This window comes from Aotus nancymaae, unplaced genomic scaffold (assembly GCF_030222135.1).
Source record: "Aotus nancymaae isolate 86718 unplaced genomic scaffold, 86718_ANA_hifiasm-v0.15.2.pri h1tg000067l, whole genome shotgun sequence".
In the NCBI taxonomy this organism is placed as follows: domain Eukaryota; kingdom Metazoa; phylum Chordata; class Mammalia; order Primates; family Aotidae; genus Aotus; species Aotus nancymaae.
Genome location: NW_026988482.1, coordinates 13,655,772 through 13,678,224, shown reverse-complemented (window position 1 = coordinate 13,678,224; position 22,453 = coordinate 13,655,772). Strand labels below are relative to the sequence as shown.

The window sequence follows — 22,453 nt, the reverse complement described above, 5'->3', positions numbered from 1 at the left end:
GGCTTCCAGCTTCAACCAGGTCCCTGCAAAGGATATGAACTCATTCTTTTTTATGGCTGCATAGTATTCCATGGGGTCTATGAAGGCACATTCTTTATTGATTTCAGGTTTACCATTTATGGTAATGGCATAGCAATCTGTTCTCTCACTTTGACTTATCTGTGATTCAATCTTCATTTTCTTACCTTTTCCTGTAATTGTTCCATGAACCATGAAGTTGATTTTTTAAAAATTTGTATTTAGGTGAAATTCTATAAAAAGGAACTGTATCTAATTAATTTTTTTTACTCTCCACCCACTCTCCTGCCCCATCCTATTGCTAATATGTAACATGCATTTAAAAAATATTTTCTAACTACCTGCATTTCAATAAAAAGCTCAAGCTCTCTAATATAGAAATCTTATTTCTCATTACCCTTAGATAAACCATTGTCCTGATTTTGCTGGATTTTCAGGATTAATGCACTAAAAGTCTTACTGAACTCCAGATAGGGTTTCTAAATAATTTATTTTTCTTCTTTTTGCTTTTTTCTATTTTCTAGTTTTTCCCTACCGGGTAGGCATTACTTAGCTGTACAAAAACTAAATGTTAGTAAAACGCTAGAGAGTAGATATCACTTAGAGTTGTACTGGATTTTTATTCCATGCAGAAGGAGTAACAATAAATAATCAAACTATTTGGGGCTGGCCTTTTGTTGACCTTTTTTTTTTTAAAGACGGAGTCTCACTCTGTCACCCAGGCTGGAGTGTAGTGGCGAGATCCCAACTCACTGCAACTTACGCCTCCCGGGTTCAAGCCATTCTCCTCCTCAACCTCCCGCGTAGCTGGGATTACAGGCACATGCCACCACGCCCAGCTATTTTTTCTGTATTTTTAGTAAAGAATGGGTTTTGCCACATTAGCCAGGCTGATCTCAAACTCCTGACCTCAGTTGATCCGCCTGCTTCGGCCTACCAAGGTGCTGGGATTACAGGTGTGAGCCACCGTGCCAGGCCTTTAATGACTTCTAAAAATCTTCTTTGTATAAATGAAGGAAGTAATCCTGGTGGTAGTTTTACTGCTCTGATCTAAGACCTCTAAAACCAGAAGGTCCAGGGTCCTACAATAACTGTGGGGGGTAGTTTCATTCACCTGGCCTGTCTATGGCTCATTTGAATCAGGCAGTGCTCACACTCAGTGCTCCTCAGCTGCTACTACTTGTCTAATCCATACAGTGGTAGCTTTGTTGGATTATTTTTATTTAATTAAATTAATTAATTAACTAATTATTTTGACAGGAGGTCTCACTGTGTCACCCAGGCTGGAGTGCAGTGGCATGATCTCGGCTCACTACAACCTCCGCCTCCCAGGTTCAAGAGATTCTCCTGCCTCAGCCTCCCGAGTAGCTGGGACTACAGGTGTCTGCCACCACGCCCAGCTGATTTTTGCATTTTTTTAGTAGAGACGGGGTTTCACCATTTTGGCTGGGTTGGTCTTGATCTCCTGACCTCCTGATCCACCCACCTCGGCTTCCCAAAGTACTGGGATTACAGGCATGAGCCTCTGCACCTGGCCACTTTGTTGGATTATAATGTTTCTTGATTTTATTATGAAGGTATCTTTTAATATCTCATAATAGATTCATTTGGTTGACACAAAGTGAAATATTAAGGTATGTCACAGCGAGGAGGACATTGGTTACCTTCACAATTCCAACTACTTCCTCTTCCACATATCTTGAGAAAGGTAGGAACATTTTTAGTCTTCACATCCATAGATCCACAATCAGCTGTATCACTTATTAGTGGTAGGATTGAAGAAGGTTATGTGTACTGTGTCCTTCAGAGGCCTCTTATCTAACATGGGGACACTATTACCTGTCTGTCTACCTAATGGGATTATATAATGCATGTAAAAATGCTAGGCTAATTGCAAACACAGAACAAATGGATATTGTCACCATTATTGTAGGATCTCTATGTTTGTGCAAAAGTAAAATCCTTGGAGACAAGCTGGAAGATTTTTTTTCTTTAGCATCTCTTCTGCCAAAAACATTTATCTCGATAGCAGCTGGAAGGAAAGCATTCTGAGAGGGAAAATAATGTTGACTGGGAATTAGAGACTGTCTGATATTTGACAGCTTGAACATGTTTCTTTATGTTTAATGATAATGATAACTTGACTTTTAAGTGGCTTTTCTGACATGAGAACCACTAAATCAGGAAAGCTATAAACTCATGAAAAGCTACCCCAGAGAGACGACAGGGAAGGATAAATAGGATTGGACCAGTGTGTTTGGCCGAGGGTACTTATCTGCCTAAGATTTTATGGACTTCACAGGAGGCCTGTTCTGTGGCATGTGAAAGACCAGAGAACAAGCCACCTACCAGCTTTGGACCTCATTTATTGAGATTCTTCTATGTGCTTCCCTCTGGAATAGGTGCTTTGATAAAAGTATTACATTTGAACTTCAGAAGAATTCTGTGAAGAGAGTACCATTGTACCATTACTCTCTGTAGGAAAATTGATACTCAAATATTCCCTAAACTACAATTATCATCAGGTCTTCTAATTCTAAATCCGGCACTCTTCATTTTATAGACAGCTGCCTAACAACCACATATAACTGTATTAGTAACTGTGCATTTACAAAGCGCTTCCACAGAAATGACCTTACTTGATTGTTACTTTTTCTGCCCCCAACTTTGCCAAGTCATGCTTGTGTGTTGTTTCTGTCTCAGTTCTGGCGGGCTGCCTAAAAAGAACATTGAATGGTCATGAACCAGAATTCTGGCATTGTCTCCTTCACCGATTAGCTTTGCTACTTAGATTCCTGAAAGAGAAGGGAGTTGCCACCACTGTAGCTATTTGGTAGAAGAATCCAGAGGAGAGCTCCGGCTTCTTGAGAACCAGGCCTCCCAAAGATCTTTGGAGATAAAAAGTACTAAACATACAAGTATTTGTGCATTTGCCAAAGTCATTATTTAATTAAAAAGTACAATTATGATCCACTCCTTCTGGTAATCAATGAGACTCTGACTTATAAAATGCAATAAGGGAAAATGTTGGTAGAAAAAGATTTACCATAAAGGTTGGTCCTTATTTATAACTTATAATGAAAATGATACTTAGAGACAAAAGAGAAGAAGCTGTTTAGAGCTTGCATTCGTTGTAAAAACCCCAGCTTTAGGCATTGAATCTGTAAAGAATGGAGACAGAGTTTGGGCTATATTTAAAAGCGCCTGAGTATATCAAGTGCTCCTCTTTGTAGAGGACCCAAGTCAGCCTTCCTAGAAGGTGAAAGCCTATAGAAATCAGCTGGTCATAGAAAATGAATGTATTGGAGACTGACTCTAACCTAGGGAGCTTTCAAGTAAGTCCATGGGAAAGATCATTTTAGAAGTTGAATTAGTGAGATGGCTAAGATGGTTATTGAAGTTACTGGAGGCTATTTATTTGGATTTTGCAATGATTCAGATTTATGAAAATGAATTTGTAGTGAAAATGAATGGCAGAAATAAGCTAATAAAGGAAATGTCTAGCTACCAAAGCAAACCTGTCTTTACAATAAGACAAGGATATTACCTCTGGAGGATGAATAACATATCATCTGAGATATTTTATTAAAGGTTAGCTGTGATCCTCTTTTGAAGGCAGTTGCTATTACTCGAGGGAAAATGACCTTAAAGCTACTTCCTTCTTTCTCTTACCTTTCCTTTCCTTTTCTTTCACCATTCCTTTTAGACATACCCTGGTGAATGAGGACTGTGGAATATGGAGTGAGGAATAAGGAAGCCTACTCAGTCTGAGTCAGATGCAGTAGGAGATCAGTGAAAGAGATTTTTCATTAGGGAGTGGGATGTGTTGATGTGATAAAGCTTCTTGAAGTAGAATTTTATGGCAAGCGTGACACAGTTACTTGCCCATATTTATGCAGCTTTTAAGTAGTAAAGCTATGATTTGAACTGGGTCTGACTGTCTTGAATGCAGAAGCCACAGGTAATTTACCACATCTGGCTCTCACTGCTTTTGGATAGCAGAAGGTTGAATCTTCACATGTCAGTCATTTTATTTGCTGGATTGATTACATTTTGTCTGGAACATGATAATCTCAGACTCTGGTCAGTCTTCAGCTTAGGAAATATTTTCTTGATTATTATTTCTATTCTACTCTTTAAGATTTGTGCTTAGGGATTAAAAATTACTTGTAAAGATAAATCTCCAGTCTTTACTATTTTTATTTTCTTCACTTTCATATCTTTCACCTTTTCTGATTCTTGGGAGAATTTCCTCTTTACATCAATGATTTAATTTTTTTTTTGAGACGGAGTCTCACTCTGTCTCCAGGCTGGAGTGCAATGGCATGATCTTGGCTTACTGCAACCTCCACCACCCAGGTTCAAGTGATTCTCCTGACTCAGCCTCCCAAGTACCTGAGATTACAGGCACAGGCAATCAAGCCAGGCTAATCTTTGTATTTTTAGTAGAGATGAGGTTTCACTATGTTGGCCAGGCTGGTCCCGAACTCCTAACCTTAAGTGATCCTCCTGCCTGGGCCTCCCAAAGTGCTGGTATTACAGGTGTTAGCCACTGCACATGGCTGATTTAATTTTATTATAGTGCCAGTTTTGTTCTTTTCCGATTCCAACGTAGGATTAATTTGGTTATTGTTACCTTGCTTTTCTCAGCCAGGACCCTTAATAATTTTAGACCATATTTACATAAATTATCTTTTTATCTTATCATTTATCCCTAACCTTAACAAGTGTACTATTTCATGTATTTATTTGAGAGCCCAGAACAGACATTTTCAGTTTTTTCATTAATATTAAATTCCATTTTTTTTTTTAAGAACGATGGTTTTTTTCCTGCACGTTCAGAACAACTTTTCCTTATTTCAGTTTTATAGCATGGGTCCACCTGTGTTGTTTTTTGTCCCCCACCCCCACCCCTAAATGTTTACTTTTCCTTGAGCATTAATCCAACCCTGGAGTTTTCCAACAGTGAGGATTCTCTGTTTTCCCTTATTCCTCAGTAATTTCTATGACAGTGTAATTGATTTGTACAAAGCTCTTCACTAATTTTTGGGAGGTCTATTTGTATGGCTCTGCCTAAATAAGGAAGTATCTTCTGCTTCCAATATAGAAGATACTTCTTTGGCTCTGAGGAAGATAATTTTTCACCCCTTGTAAGTTAAAAAATTTCTAGTTTTTGCTTTTCCAGAAACAGAGTATACAATGGTCAGAGTTCCTCCTAGCTTCCTTAGTGCCCACTCACCAACTTTATATTACATCCTACTTGGAATTTCTGTACCACTGGGCATTAAAGTCTTCATCTTTTTATATAAGGGTAATCCACTAATGCTCCTTTAGGGAAAAAGCAAATGCCAGGGGAGAGGAAAAAAGTCATCTTAGATGGCTTAGTTAACCATTTATTTATTGTATTTCCATATTGCAATTTATGTGGGAAGGGGAGATGTAAGATTTCTGGTTTCTGCAGGCTTGAGAGGTATCTACACAGTGAGAGTGACTGGTGGCTTCTGCAACTTTTCTAGCCTGTATATACACATCAGCTGGGGATGAGGCCACATGTTCATCTTACACAGATGAGTATTGATTTCTCCTAGGTACTGAAAAACTGTTGTTAGATATTATTAGTTTAGCTTTTATTGCTACAGTGATGTCAGGTCATATTTTTGGGTTTTGTGTATTTTAATGGGATGTAGAGAGAGAGAAAAAGAAGTGCCATAAGATGTATCAACACTTTATTTGTATGATATCACACTAATGTGTTGCTACAAACTTACCCTCTGTAGTTATAATTTTCTGGGATCTTTTTAGAATAGATATATCCATTTTTAAGCTCATGTTTTCCTATTCGTGGAAACCTAGCATCAGCAGCTGAGACCATCAATTTTGGGGTGACTTTCAAGCCTGATGTGTCCTGTCCCATGATCTACTCAGGGTACACAGGGAAGCAGCTTGGTGTCCTGGCAGGACCACTAAGCCCTGGAAGGCAGGGGCCATGTATGACTTATCTTTGCATCCTGAGTACTTTGCAAAGGGCCTGGCACCTGGGTATCAAATTATGGTTTATTTTAGAACAAATGAAGAGCCTATAAAATTTCCAGAGAAAAACTCAGTCACCTTTTCAGGAACTGTGTCTTCAGCTCCTAATGGGATAGCTATTTTGATACGTAGCAAATGAAGTTTTTAAAAAATCTTAACTGCAATGATAATTTCATACTAATTATTGCACTGGACAAATAAATTATTTTCTTTGAAAACCTAAGCTACACAAAACCATGATTTAGAAGAAAGGCAGAAGTTTTATCTCTTCTCAAGCTAACTCATTATTTCAAAATAAGCCAAGTGCCATGCTTCCTAGGATAAAGCTAATGCACCCTAAAATTTCATTTACTAGTTAGCATGCTCCAAACTCTGCGTTGTTCTGCTCTCCATGATGAGCTTCGTGCAGAGGCTACAGCTTGCTCAGCTTCACAAAGTCATGGCAGAATGTAATAAAACTGCTGGTAGCAGCATTTAGGTACCCAAGGGAACATTCTCACAAGCCAGCAGCTAATCTTGATTTGCAAGAGGCGAGTGGTGAGCTACAGAAGCAATGCAGCACTCTGACATGCCAAGTTCTGGGTACCTGACCACTGACAGTTTCAATATCAGCTTTCAGCCTGCTAAGGCATGGGTCCAGTTTACCACCTATTTTGTTTATATAAAACTATATAGAAAATCTATTTAAATGTGATTTTTTTAAACTGTGGGCTGATTGATTATTTAGCACATTTATCATGGTTTTTCTGTGATTTTTCAAGAAGCACTGATGTGTCCTATTGTATTTTTCCTAGTTAAACTTTGCGGCATCTCTGTCAGTGCACTGTTTTGTATCTGCAATTGCAAAGTACTGATAAAGGCCCTTTCTGTTTTCCAAAGGAGCAATGATAGAGTGAAAAAAAAGAACTCCAAATGGTCTTGTGGGCCTCATTGCAGAAATATAGTTTAGCCTAGAGTAAGAAAGCCTTTAAAACTTCACATTATCTTGTCACATTTATTACTTCTGAAAATTTTATTAGTGTTTTGATCCTTTTGCAGTTTAAAAATGGGAGCTGCATGTTTCAAAACTAAAAGTATTGTTAAGATTTGTCTAGGAAATGTGATTTTATTGATAATTTGGGTTTAAGTGTCATGCATAGCTTGGTAGATACATAATATAACATCCCATTATAATATAGCCAAATATAGGATTTTAAAAATTATCATGATTAAAATACTATCTGTATTTTAATACCACATGAGTCTGAATCTTATAGATTTAACAAATTCAGGTAGTTGGAACTCAGTTGTAAACCAAGAAATAACGCCAAAAGGAATTTGATGCAGATGAAATTGATACCCAGAAGCCTATATAGTCTCAGCTCTTCTTCCTTCTCACCTCCATCCCCTCTCCCTCTACGTTATGGGAGTTTCTTTTAGGAGCTTATTTTTAAGTTCTAATCATTCTGTTTTTGTTTTGTTTTTAAACAGTTCTCTTTTTTTTCTATCCCATAGAAGACTGGAAGCATCTGAATGTAGGCACAGTGGCTGTAGTTAAAAAGAGGCAGAAAAATGGTAAAAATCAGACAGAAAAACTCTAAAAGCGTTGGAGCTATCTAGTGAAGTGACAGGAAGCCCTGAACATTTTATTTGCTCTAATACAGGGCAATGTGGATATTCATCATAACTGCCCTGACGTGTCAAGAGAAGATTAAATTATGCTCAATATGGTATGTCAAATAAAGTGCAGAAATGAACAGTACATTTCAGGAAGCATTCTGTGCAAGAAAGTTATTGTCTTTATGAACATAAAGGAAAAAAAACCACCTCAACTCACTAGAGAACATAGATATCCAGAATAGCAACCATTTTATGATTACATATTAACCTTCCCATTGTCGACATGTACTGGGTTCCTCTGTTATTTATAAGTGCTGTGACCTTGGCCATGGGACTTTATACTAACACCTATCCCTCAGTAATGTTCTGTAGATTCAATAAGATTTATCTTTGTAAAGTTTTTCACATTGTACTTGCCAATTAGTGTATATTTAATAACTGTGGCTATGATTCATTTCAAGCTTCCTGTGAACAACAACAACAACAACAAAAAAAACACATTGGAAGCTGGGTCATGCCAAGAATTATAGACCACACATTACATTTTCATGATCCTACACTGCTAGGTATTTTCTTATTGGGTACTCTGAAAAATATTACATGAACTTAAAGACTGTCAACATTGGAGAGAATATGTCCATAATCTTGAAGTAGCTGGCATTGTTGCTGGATATGTATAAGTCTTTGGTTTGGAAGTGGGAGGCTGTCCTGTGCATTGCAGAATGGTTGGTTAACAGCATCCCTGGCCTCTAACCACCGGATGCCAGCAGCATCCCTCCTCCTACCCTAGTTATGACAATCAGGAATACAGGCATTGCTCAGTGTCCCTGGGGGCCAGATCACCCCGGCTGAGAACCTCTGCACTAGAAAAATGAATGTGTAAATATGGAGCATGGAGTTTTAAACAGTGGTCACGAGTTAATGCTGAGTGTGTTTAACTTCTCATTCCTTCGTGCTATGAGGCTTTGACTACATGTATTTGCTTTACTATAATTCTGTGTGTGTGTGTTTTCACCTTATAATTTAGAGGTTGTTTAGTGACAGTTAAAGGAGACTGAGAAAGGATTTGGATGAAACTGTATGTTTTATCCACTATTTTGAGAATAAGCCTTCTCCAGTGAGCTTCTATCTGTTTTTTTGGATAGCTGTACATTAATCAACATACATTAATTGTGTGCATACCCTTCTAAAACATCCTGTGCCAGGTATTGCAAGGAAAAGAATTTTTTTTCCCGAACCTCTTGGATGAGGGAATTTCTTTCTTTTCTGGTGCGTAACATTTCTTTTCTTGGCCCATGTGTCTGGGGGGCTGGTTATTCTTCCCCTCCAGTCCCAAGCAGCTTCTTTTCCTATGGCTTCACTGACATTTTGCTCTAAAATCCTCATGCTTATCCTCATTCACCTTTCCCCATTCCTCCATCTCTATTGCATCATTATGCAGGTTTGCAAACATCATCATCTTCTTTCTGGCATGACTCAGACTCCTGATAACGTTCCATTTCTGGTTGTCATATTTAGGGAAAATCATCATCTTCTCCTAGCCCATATTAGCATGGGACACTGGTCCATCTATTACTCAGTTCCTCTTTGATTTTAAAATACAGTCGTAATCAAATTTTTTCTAGCTCTTTGTCTTCCTCATATTTTGGGGGACTAATCAGTTATGATTAAATTGGTCAACTAGTAACAGAAATCTAAGTAATATTAGTAAACTAAATAGAATTAATTTTCCCTTGACATAGAAGTCAAGAGGTTGGTATGGTGATGTTATGATTTCATCAGCCTCTCAGTTTTTCTCAGTCCTTCTATTCTGCATTCCTTTTCTGTAGCTTCCATCTTCAAGGTCAATTCATGGTCGAAAGATGTCTGTCTGTCTATTGCAGCTCCAACCGTCACATCTGAGTTTTAGAAATAGAAATGTAGGAAAAAAGAAAGGCCTGTCAATGGAATGGTTTCTCCTTCTCTGAAGTACCTCTTAAAATTTTTTAAATTTTAGCACCTATCTATAAGGGCGGCTAGGATATGTAGCTGGGCACATTGTTGCTATCAACAATGTAGAGATTGTGTTAATAAGGAGGAAGTGAGAATAGATATTGGCCAGGCAGCAGATGTCTCTGCACACAGAAAATTTTTCAGAGGAATTTATGTCATTGATGTTACATATACCATGTAGAAAACAGGACTTTAAGAAGATGTTTCATAATCTATACAGCAAAATTTACTATGTTAATATTGAGTTATTACTCCTAACATTTGTTCCTTGTGCTCAAGTACAGAATTGGAAGGATTCTTTATCATTGACTTAAGGAATGAGGGGGGAAACTGTCCTATTCCTCTGAAAAGTAAAAAATGTGGTCAATCAATCTAGTTGACTAGTTTTTTTTCCCCCTGATGTGTCAGAAGTGGCTGATTAGCTATGAGTTTCTATCCATAGCTAACGTTTATCAGAGGAATATCATGAGGACACTCTTTCTCTTGAAAATATGAAAAGTATAAGCAGTTTTTACATGTAAGGGAAGGAGTGGTGCCCAGGTCTGTTAGACTGTGGTGCAGGGTGATGTGGGGAAAGGAACGGACTGTGTTCAAGAAGCTTCTATTCTCCTTCACCTTGACCATTTCTGACTCCGTCACCTCTGTTTTTCATCTATAAAATGGAACTAATCCTTAACTTGGCTATCATTTGTTTTGTCCCTTCTTAAAGATGCATTGAATGCCCATCTGTGGCAAGATACTAGGGTAGGACAGAGCTATTGTTAGGCTTAAATAAAATATCATGTAGAAAATCATATGTAAATTCAAAATGCTATTGGTTTGCTGATATGGAGATTATTTATTTATTTTTATCATTTAGATCCAGATCAGATTTTAGCCATGCTTGGCAACAAATAAACTCTATTTCTCAAACATTTCTAGTAGCAATCAATTATCTCAAAAAGATTCTGCTGTCCTGTGTGATACTGCAAGTATGTATTACCCATTAATGCTAATTAGGAAGGACCTAGAAAGTGCAGCCAGGTAGCCTACAGTCTATTCCCAGCCCTCCCACTTGCCCCCTAAACTTCCATCAACACTAGGCTCCTTTTTGCGTACTTCCAAGCCTAAAATTCATAAGTAATTTTATTCTTTATTTCTTCATACAACGACAAAATCCTAAAATCCTTCACATGTTTGTCAGGCAAAATTAAATATTTGTGAAGTCTGAGTGCCACCCTCACCTTAAGAAGCCTAAAATGAGTCGAGGTGCTGTGGCTCACGCCTGTAATCCCAGCACTTTGGGAGGCTGAGATGGGTGGATTACCGGAGGTCCTGAGTTCGAGACAAGCCTGGCCAATATGGTCAAACCCCGTCTCTACTAAAAAAACACACATACACAAAAATTAGCCAGGCATGGTGGTGGGCACCTGTAATCCCAGTTACTCAGGAGGCTGAGGCAGTAGAATCACTTGAACTGGGGAGGCGGAGGTCACAGTAAGCTGAGATAGCACCACTGCACTCCAGCCTGGGTGACAGAGCATGATTCCATCTCAAAAAAAAAAAAGAAGAAGAAGAAGAAGAAGACTAAAATGAGGAATATATATTGAAAGAAGAGTTTTATTTATTTTGGTTTAATGAAAATTTGATCTGTTGTATTTTTTAATTAGAAATTATTTGCTTCAAGATTTTCTTACAGGACATACAGGAACTAATTAGAATATTATTAATATTATAGATCTGTACTGCAGTCTCAGAAGGCTACAGAACTCTGTAAGTGAAAAACAATTATTTGGCCTGCATTGTCTAAAAGGAGATGGTATCTAGCTGAGGAAAACTGGTGGCGTTTGAGCGTGGCTTTGACAGATTTTGATGGGCACAGAAAGTGAAGCTGGCCGAGTATTCCAGGAGGAAACCACATGTAGGGACCAGAGAAACTCCTGGGGATGACTGGGGAAAAACAAGAAGATTTTTTGGTTATTCTAAAGAAATGGACTAAACTTCTCAAAAACAAGAGTTGTGACTTATTTCCCATTACCACTCTTAGCCTAGTCATCGGATGACATAAAGAGAGCTTGTGATCATTTATCAAATTGAATTACAACCAGTTTTAAGCCAAACACAAAGACTGTAGAGAAATGGATGTGCCCACCCTCTCTTCTCTAACTGTCATTTTTGAAGATGACATGGGTGTTCCATAAAGAGCATTTCACAATTTCTATTTCTGCACCATTCAAAATATGATGTTACAGAAGGCTAACAATAAGTTCTGTGTCACAACAAAAGTTTATTCCAAGGACAGTAGGGCCACAGATGGCATCTACTCAAATTAACAATGGATGCTTAAATCTTCCTTTCAGTAGTCCTAAAAAGTTATGACTCACTGCCTCAGCATAAATTCCTAGTTTAGTCCCAAATAGTCCATTTTGCAAGCTTCACTGCCCCCTACAGAAAGTTAGCCTGTAGATTTCAGGAGCATGTTGGTAATTCTAGGTTAGAACTGATGTCTTTTGGTGTAAGGATATTCAAATTGGCAGAAGTCCTTTAAAGCAGTGGTTCTCAAATTTGAGTGAACATCACAGTCACCTATAGTATTTACTAAAACACAGATTTCTGGGCCCCACTTTCAGAGCTGATGATTTGATAAATTTGTGATCCTGGCCTGAGAATTTGTATTTCTCACAACTTCAGATAATACCAGTGCTGTTGAGTTGGGCACCACACTTTGAGAACCATTCTTAAGGATATTCTGAAGGCAAGAGGAAGTAAACATCCTCTCTGGCAAAGCTTGGAGAATGAAAAACATGGAGAGGATGTTTAACTTTGCTGCCTCAGGGCCGATCTGGCTTTTTCTGAACCAAACTATGCCCATGCAGTCTTCATCTGGCCATACTGGCCAAAAGAACTACCTTCCTAGGTGAGCTTTGCACTCTCATCCATCTGGGCTGTCATTCCTGCTGCTCTTTCCAGGCTGGCATGCCTTCCTTTCCTGTGTTCACCTATTGAAAAACTCCTCCCTCTTCAAGGCCTAGCTAAATGCCAGAGGCTATCTGTGATTTTCATGAACATGACAAATTGTTCAATGGGCTCCCACAGTTCCTTGCTTATATCTTTATGTCCCACTTGTAACATGTGCCCATGGCATACAATTCATTTTATCCACTTTAATCTCTCTTGGAAGCGTAAGAGCTAGAAGTCCAGAAGGGCAGGGATCGTGTGAGGTTTGATATTCCCTGGCATCTAGCACAGTGTCTGGCATAGAATATGTGCCTGGTAAATAGTTTTTCAATAAATAGATGAGCCTTCCAATCTCTTCTTTTCCCACTTAGCTACATCCTCTGCATGAATCATATGACTGGAAGGAGGGGTTGCATTGATACAGAATGAAGCTGAGTTGAATCTGGAGACTGACAGTTGAATCTTAGCTCTAATTTATTAGTTGCTGGACCTCAGGCAGTACACTGAACCTTTCTGTTCCATCCTCTGTCTAAATCAAAGGGTCCTCACTCTCAGCGATGTTTCAAAGATTAAACAAGGCATTATACATGAGTGCTTTGGCAAACAGTAAATCCTATATAAATATGAACGTGTTAGTTGTTTAATGTTTCTATGTATAACAAAATGTACATCTTCTACGATGACTCAAAGTGATAGTAGTTTCAATATTTTTTTATAATGAACAAGAACAAATGTTTATTTGTCCACCCATATTAAATGTGTTGCATATAAGAAAAGCATCTTATTTTTGTTTTTAATTTGTTTTATTTTTTATGTTTTGTGTTCAAAGGTGAGGGGGGAAAATTAGATTGGTGAATTGAGAAGCAGGTCTCTTATTTGCCGTCTACCAATAAATATCGCTTAACCTCCCTCATCATTTACTGTAACTCGAAACAATCCATAGCTTGACAGGGTGTGAGACCTGGAAGACTCTAGGTGACATCATCTAGGCCCCTAATTTTACGGAGGGGGAAACTGCAGGTCAGAAAGAAGTCCCCTGCACAGGTTCATATGGCTGGTTAGTACCCAATTCTCCTAACCTGAAAATCCCATCCTGAAGCTTAGTGTTCTGTGTGCTTGTTAGTCCTGGGACTAAGTTTCCTATCAACCCATTGACCCAAGTAATTAGAATGTTTTATGTGTTTCAGAAATTCACCTGAATTTACACATTTAGCTTCCTAGTAGATGTCTGTGACTATGAATACAAAGAACATAGATGTGCAGATTTTATCTGGAAACTATTTTTTAGTGTCTAGATAATCAATATCTTCTTAGCAACTTGAGACATTAAGACAGATATACATTTAACTTAAAATCTTACTGTTTAGAATTAAGTGTTGGTCAATGAAACCCATTATTTACTTTTTATATTCATGTTATTCAAGTAAAAATAATCAACATACTTGTCAGATGATAAAACAGAATATGTAAACTCGTGATTGTCTTATTGTACATACATTAATATGTGAAATTATTTTATTTTATATTTTTAAAAAATTATTACTCTTTAAGAGATGATATTTCATTCCTTAGGTCATGAATACTTCAGATTTATACAGAAATTTTTATGGAACATTTTTTGTGTACCAGGAACTGTGCTAATTACTAATAATATGAAGTTGAATGGCATACCGGTCCAGTTTGGAAGAGACTTATAGATTGATTAAAAATGTATTTAAGGACAAATTATGACAGTGAAGTATAATAAACTTAACAATGAGATAAATAATAGGTATAGGGTTGGCACATGTACAAGGGAGTGGGTAGTTGTTTGGGTGGCTCAGGGAAGCTCATACAGATGGGACCTGTCTTTCAGAATGAGTAGGAGTTTATCAAAAGTGGAAACTCGGAAAAGGATGGCAGTTCCGGTAGTGGAAATAGCAGGTGCAAAGGCATGGAGACGCGAAACAGTATGGCATATCCAAGTGGTTGTAAGTCGGTAGATATCTCTGAAATGCAGAATTTGTGTAGGTTTGTAGTAGAAACTGAGGATGAAAAAGGAGGTAGGGGTAAGTTTCTGAAAAGCCTTTGAAGGTCCATTGAAATGTTTAAACTATTCTGCAGGCAAAAAGGAGTTTGGAGTATGTGTAATTTTAGAGACATGTGACATGATCACATGTACACTTAAAGAGGATATTTTGCTGTCTTTGTGCCTTCCCCCATGACTCCCTTTGGTTCTTCTTCCTTGTAGTTTGCAACAAAGTGAAAGACTGTTTCCTACATGAATTCTGCAAGAGAGGGAACAGGTTTGCATGTTGCCAAGTTATCAAAGAAAATACATTTCCTTCAAAACCAACATTTTTCCCCCAAAGCTTCTAGTAAGAAAAATATGAGTGAAATATACCACAGAATAAACTTAAGCTGAATTTTAAAAAGTCTACCATCTTATATGAAAAGAATTCATAAGCTAAAATATTAAAATGAAAGGCCAGGTGTAGGAACATTTTGAGAGGAAGGGATGGGCAGATCACTTGAGGTCAGGAGTTGGAGACCAGCCTGGTTAACATGGCAAAACTCTGTCTCCACAAAAAAAATAAGAAATAGAAAATATTATCCTGGGATGGGATGGTGCACACCTGTAATTGTGTACTCCTACTTAGGAAGCTGAGGTGGGAGGATTGCTGGAACTGGGAGGCAGAGGTCACAGTGAGCCGAGATTGCGCCACTGTACTCCATCCTGGAAGACAGAATGAGACTCTATAAAAAAAGAATTTAAAAAATAAAAAGAAATAGTTAAAATGAGATTTCAGTATAATTTTAATAACAGAATACTCGAGACATTTATTACAACTCAAAGTTACAATAATAATAAACTAGACTGTCAAGTTAACCTATGAATTAACAATTAAAACTATCATTAGTTAAGCAGCAGAACTGTTAAGGAGAAGTAAATGAATAATGAGATTTATTGCACTTTGGAGGGCCTCTCTCTCTCTCCCCAATGGATAGACATTACCATTTAGGTCACTCTACTTATTACAAACGCTTACTATCACAGAGGCTGAGGTTTTGGCTGTGGGGATCGATCCTCTACTGCTGGATGAGGGATAGGTGAAATCACTTCACAGGTCACAGTATTGAATTTTTCACTGTCTGGGACACTATCAGTTAAATCATATGATGGCTACTTATAGGTGTATTGATCTGAGAGCTAAGATAACTGCAATTGGATAGGGTGACTCAAAAGCCTTCAACTTTTGACACCTTGCTTATGTTGATTTTTAACACGATAGTGATCCCTCAAGATTGCAATTTCCCTTCCTTCATACTCAACAACATCTATTCTGCCCTCCAAAGATAAGAATGACTAGAAATCATTCCAAGAATGAGTTCCTCGATTTAAGTGAGAATCCATATTAATCAACTCCAAGTTTGATAAACTCCCTAACTGGTTTCTAGCCCCATACTTCAATTTCAGTTTGTATTTGGTTGTTACTCACAGATAACTTATTCTACTTTCTGCAAGCATTGTTTAAAAAGTGTTTTTCTCTTCTGTTTTTCTATTGTTCCCTTCTAATGCCATTTCTCATTCTTCAAATTTTGTGTAAATTTTGGAGCACGAAGCAAAATAATGAATAAAATAATCTCTATTGAAGCAATGATTATTTGGTTAAGAGATGCTTATCTAGTTGGAGAAGAATAAAAGCCAATAAAAGCCAGAAAATTTGTGGGTTTCTAAAATAATTTGTTTTTGTTAAGAGGAAATACCTACTGATGTGAGAATTTGAAATTCCAAGAGACTAAAAAAAAAAAATCTAAATAATCTTTGCTCCTGTAAGTCCATGGATAGTTGAGAATTGATCATATCCTGGGGGAGACAATCATTTCGTATGTATAGATGTATCTTAGTGCCTTACTTTTCTTTGTGAAATGAACAAAAAACAATGATGAAAATCAACAAAATCAATTATTTTTTCTAGAATACATTTTCTGGGCCACTAGTCGGTTGTTACAGACCATTTCTGTTATATCTTATGCCATTATTTACTTTCTATCTGACTTTTGTGTATATTTTTATCCCACAATAATAAAAATAACATTAATAATAATAGTAAAAATAATGCTAGAATATTGTCATGTCAGAATGTACTGGACTTGATGTCAGAAGATTTGAGTTGGTGTAAAATTGGATAGGCCACCTACTAGAAGTGTGAGTCTGCATACAGTGGCTTTAGCTTACCAAGCCTCATTTTGACCCTTTGCAAAATGGGGTTGTTCTTTCTGCACTGCTCATTTAACAGAGCAGATGTGAGGATCACATTTGTAAATAGATATAAGTTGGGACCTGTCAAATACTAAAGTATTTTTATTCATCAATATTTAAATCTGCTATTCTTGAGCAGCTTTCCTATTTAGTTTGCTTGATTATTTATTCATTTATTTACATCTTATTTCCTAAGGAATGTGTTAATTTGATGGAGTCTCCATCATATATTCGTATGTGTGTATGCATGTGCATATATGTATGTATGTATCTATTTTTCTCTACATATCCATAACAGAAGTGTTAAGCAATGTTCCTCAGGTTGATATGAATTTCAGGTAATTATTCATTTTTTGATCATTAAGTATCAAGGGAAAGTTGAAAAACTGATAAGTCTATTTGTTTTTTTAATACTTTCTGAATACTTGCCATTATAAGGATTCAGCATCCTGATAAGTCACTAGGTTTCTTAAACTAGAAACATAATAAAATTTTAAATTTTACCTTGACAGTCTTCAAAATATTGGATGAATTTAATCCCTCTCTATCTTCTTAGCGAAATAAACTTGTAGGTTAGTGCTGGGAGAATAAATTATGTGCAAAACACCTCCTCTGGTTCATTGATGAATATTTTATGTGAGATAGAATCCAAAACCTCATTAAAGCCCCAATGTGTTATAACTCTGCCTCATTTTTGATCAGTCTTATCGTTCAGCACGAAGGACGAGACTTCCTGATTGTACTTTCATAAGGCAGTAAATGGCAACATTTTATAAGACATATGGATCTTGTCGTCTTCATGTATTTGTGAAGGATTACTGAAAGTGTTTTCAGTTTCTTTCCAGGTAAAAAATTAATCTTATGGAACTGAATTTCCAAAGTCATTGTTAAATACAGACATAACTCATTTAGTCACAAATCATTAAAGATGATACTAGTTTTTTAAAAATTAATTCTGGCAAAATCCTATATAAGCAAACTATCTAGGTCTATGTTTGTTAGTGTGTCATATATTGACACTATCAGAATGCAAGGAGGTATCCTATGACATTTAAAAAACAGCTTTATTGATCTATAATTTACATACCACAAAGCTTACTCATTTAAAGTATACAATTTAGTGGTTTTCAGTATATTCATAGAGATGTACATCCACCATTATCAAATCCCAGAACACTTTCAACACTGCAAAAGAGAACTTGTACCCATCAAGCAATCATTCCCCATTTTCCCCTCTCCCCAGCGCCTGGCTGCCATTAATCTACTTTGTCTCTAAGGATTTGCCTACTATGAACATTTCCTATTATTGGAATCGTACAATATGTGGCCTTTTGAATCTAGCTTCTTTTTTTAAAAATTGTACTTTAAGCTCTGGGGTACATGTACACATCCCGCAGGGTTATTGCACAGGTATATGCCATGGTGGTTTGCAGTCTCTGTCCCCCGTTGCCTACATCAGGCATTTCTCCCAGTGTTGTCCCTCCCCAGCCTCCCCACTCCCTGCTGTCCCTCCCCTAGTTCCCCAACCCCAACCTACCCCAGTGTGTGATGTTACCCTCCCTATGCCCACGTGTTCTCATTGTTCAACATCTGCCTATGAGTGAGAACATGCAGTGTTTGTTTTTTTATTCTTGTGTCAGTTTGCTGAGAATGATGGTTTCCAGTGAATCTAGCTTCTTTAACTGAACATAGTACTTTCAAGGGTCATCCTCGTTGTAGTATGTATCAGTATTTCATTCCTCTGTATGTCTCAATGGTATTCTCTTGTATGGCTATTTCACATTTTGTTTATTCATTCCATGAGTTCTTTAGTTTCATCAAAGTGTCTTGTGGATTCCTCCTTCTACTTCCCAGAAGAGAACACTTCTGGTGGATAAATTAGCCATAAATAATGACTCATATATTTACATTAATTGGGAGAAAGGGGCTCATTAGTAGATACAATATTGTTCTGGAAATGATCAAAATCTAGGTTTCTTTTGTACATTTTACTTCCCTTGCCTCTTTTATTAAACGTTGACTTCCTGCATTCCACACTCTGATGATCGATTGATTAATTTGTGTCTCAAGTGATACACCTTCCCTGCATAAATAAATCTCTTTGAACTCACCACTTTCTACGTCTCATCCTGGGTACATGTGTTATGTCCCAACCACACTGACCTTTTTCAGTATCTTGAATACAAAACTAACCCTTTCTAGTTTTTGGGTCTTCACATATGCTATTCCCTCTAGGGGTGATTTTTACTTAGCTAACCCTTTATCAGGCTTTCATGTCAGTTTAAATGCCCATGTTAAGAGAGGCTCTGACCACCTCCTCCTCCCCAACTCAGTCTAGATTACATGGCCCCTGCTATTCCTTTTCGATAGCACTGTATGCTTTTCCTTTCTGGAACTTAACACAAATTTGTTATTGTGGATTTATTTGTATGCTCTAAAGTGTAACCTTCACTAGAATGTTGGCTCCAAGAAGGCTAGACTTTTTTCTTTAACCTGTTTGTCAACTTCTGTATCCTCAGCATCTAAAACAGTTTCTGGCACAGAATAGGCATTCAATAAATGTTTGTAGAATAAACATTTGACTTTAATTACTACCTGTACTCTGATGACTGCCTACTTGGCATCTCTCTCCTAGAAATATCTGATGCTCCATTCCGGTACGGCTGTCATCTCGACATCTCTATCTGAATGTTCCACACATACACCAAAGTCAGCAATTCTGAAACTGGACTTGTTATCTTTCTTCACCAACTTTGCTTCTACCTGCCCTGTGTAATGGATTAAAAATTATTCTTATTACCTAAGCCAGAAATCTGAGCATCATCTTAAATTCTTTTCTTTCTTCAGGTAGTAATATCAAACTGGTCATAAGCTACTGTTGATTAAATGTCCTAAATATTTCTTTAATATGTTTTTATTTCCACCTTCACTATCTTACTTTAATTACTTCTTTTCTCTCAGTTGTGCTGTTATGATATCCTCCTAACTTGCCTCACCCCACCCCAGTCTTATTTAATTCATACTTCACACCACTGTGAGCTTTCTAAATCTAATAGTTGACAATGTCAACTGCTTTGCTTCAAAGCCTTTAGGGATTATTTCTAACAGGTGAGGTCCCGACTTCATTACTTGGCCTGCAAGCCCCAAGCTTCTTCAGCTTCCACAAGAGCTACCTTTCAGTCATGCCAAACTCCTTTTAGTTCCTAAAATATGCTACTTTGTAAAAACCATGTGTCATTTCCCATAAGGTTTCCTTTACCCATAAAGCCATCTTTCTCCTATTTAACAAACTTTCAGTCGTTCTTTAAGATTCTGCCCAAATGTCACATATTTCTCAAAGATTTGGCTGACTACCCTCAGAAGAGTTATGATTCCTTCCACCATGCTCAATGATACCTGTACTTATCTGAATAATAGCTTGAACCCTGTGAATTTAATCATCATGACAGCGATCTCTCTCTAACACTAGACATGAGACCTTGAAGGGCAAAAACTCTTCTCTGCTGACCTATGCTTCAGATGATGACAGACTTGGGTTTAAATCCTGATTTTTACTTGCAGTCCCACAACTTGGGGTGAGACCTTTAACTCTTTAACTGAGAAGATGTGTGTAAAGTGCCTATTATAGTACCTGACATACAATAAGTATTTACTTAATGGTAATTCTTTTTTTTTTTTTTTTTTTTTTTTAGAGAGAGAGAATAGGAAGGAGGAAAAAGGAAGAGAAAGAGAGAGAGAGAATGGGGAGGAGGGAGAAGGAAAAGAAAGAGGGAGAGAGAATGGGAGTATTGCTTTCTCGCCCAGGCTAGAATGCAATTTAGTAATGGGTATTGAAAACCTCTTTTATACTGATAATTATACTTAATGATGTAGTCAGGAAGGAATAAGGGAAGAAGATAACAAACAAACAGCCAACCAATATTTAATTTAAACCTATGAAATGCTATGCGATTACTGAGGAGTGATTTACTTCCAATTATATAGTCACCTTTGGAATAGGTGTGAGGTGGTAATGTCTGTTTTGTGTATTTGAAGTGGAGAGTTCTATAAATGTTTATTAAGTTTACTTGTTCCGGGTCTGAGTTCAAGTTCTGAATATCCTTGTTAATTTTCTATCTCGTTGATCTATAGAATCGTTAGCTCTTCTTGTTGCATTGACCCTTTTGCCATTATGTAATGTCATTCCTCGCCTCTTTTGATCTTTGTTGCTTTAAAGTCTACTTTATCAGAGGCGAGAATTGCATCTCCTGCTTTTTGTTTATTATTTTATTTTTACTCTCTGTTTGATTAGTAAATCTTCCTCCTTCTCTCTAAGTCTTTGTGTATTGTTGCATGTAAGATGGGCCCAGATGCAGCATACCGATGGGTTTTGGCTTTTTATCCAATTAAAATATATATAAGTTTAATAACGGCGTTTGATGCTAGCTGGCTGTTTTGCCCATTAGTTGATGTAAATTTTTTATTGTGTTAAAGTTCTTTGCTTTTTGATATATTTTTGGAAAGGCTGATATTGGTTGTTCCTTTATATGTATAGTGCTTCTTTCAGAAGCTCTTGTAAAGCAGGCCTGGTGGTGGTGAACTCTCTAAGTACTTGTTTGTTCGCAAAAGATTTAATTTTTCCTTCGCTCATAAAGCTTAGTTTGGCTGGATAGGAAATTCTGGGTTGAAAGTTCTTTTCTTTAAGGATGTTAAATATTGGTCCCCACTCTTTTCTGGCTTGTAGGGTTTCTGCTGAGAGATCTGCTGTAAGTCTGATAGGTTTCCCTTTATGGGTAACCTGACCTTTCTCTCTGGCTGCCCTTAGTAATTTCTCCTTCATTTCAACCCTAAAAAATCTGGCAATTATGTGTCTTGGGGTTGGTCTTCTTGAAGAATATCTTTGTGGTGTTCTCTGTATTACCTGGAGTTGAATATTACCCTGCCTTGCCAGGTTGGGAAAATTTTCCTGAATGATATCCTGAAGAGTATTTTCCAACTTGGATTCATTCTCTTCGTCACATTGAGGTACACCTATCAAACGTAAATTAGGTCTTTTCACATAGTCCCATATTTCCCGGAGACTTTGCTCATTCCTTTTCATCCTTTTTTCTGCATTCTTGTCTTCTCGTTTCATTTCACTGAGCTGGTCCTCGACTTCTGATATCCTTCCTTCTGCTTGATCAATTCGACTGTTTAAACTTGTGCATGCTTCGCGAAGTTCTCGTGTTGTGTTTTTCAGCTCCATCAATTCACTTATATTCTTCTCTAAATTGTCCATTCTCGTTAACATTTCGTCAAACCTTTTTTCAAGGTTCTTAGTTTCTTTGCATTGGGTTAGAACAAGTTCTTTTAATTCACAGAAGTTTCTTATCACCCACGTTTTGAAACCTGCTTCTGTTATTGGAACACACGTGTAATCTATTAAGCCTTGTTCTGTCACTGATGAGGAATTGCAATCCCCTGTAGAGGGAGAGGCATTCTGATTTTGAGTATTCTCTACCTTTTTACGCTGGTTTCTTCCCTTCATTATATATTTGTCCGTCTGTCGTCTTTATAATTACCGACTTTCTAACTGGGTCTCTGACGTCCAACTTGTTGATTCCCTGCGCCGAAATCTGAGCAATCCACTGAGCCGGCCAAAACAGCGGTGTTAAG

General features: G+C 37.4%; 1 protein-coding gene across 2 annotated transcripts in view; it reads left to right on the top strand.

The window, feature by feature from the left end:
* FGF12 (fibroblast growth factor 12) overlaps positions 1–22,453 on the top strand; it is a 587,631-nt gene that overhangs the window by 56,005 nt on the left and 509,173 nt on the right. The gene's annotated exons all lie outside the window — the stretch shown is intronic.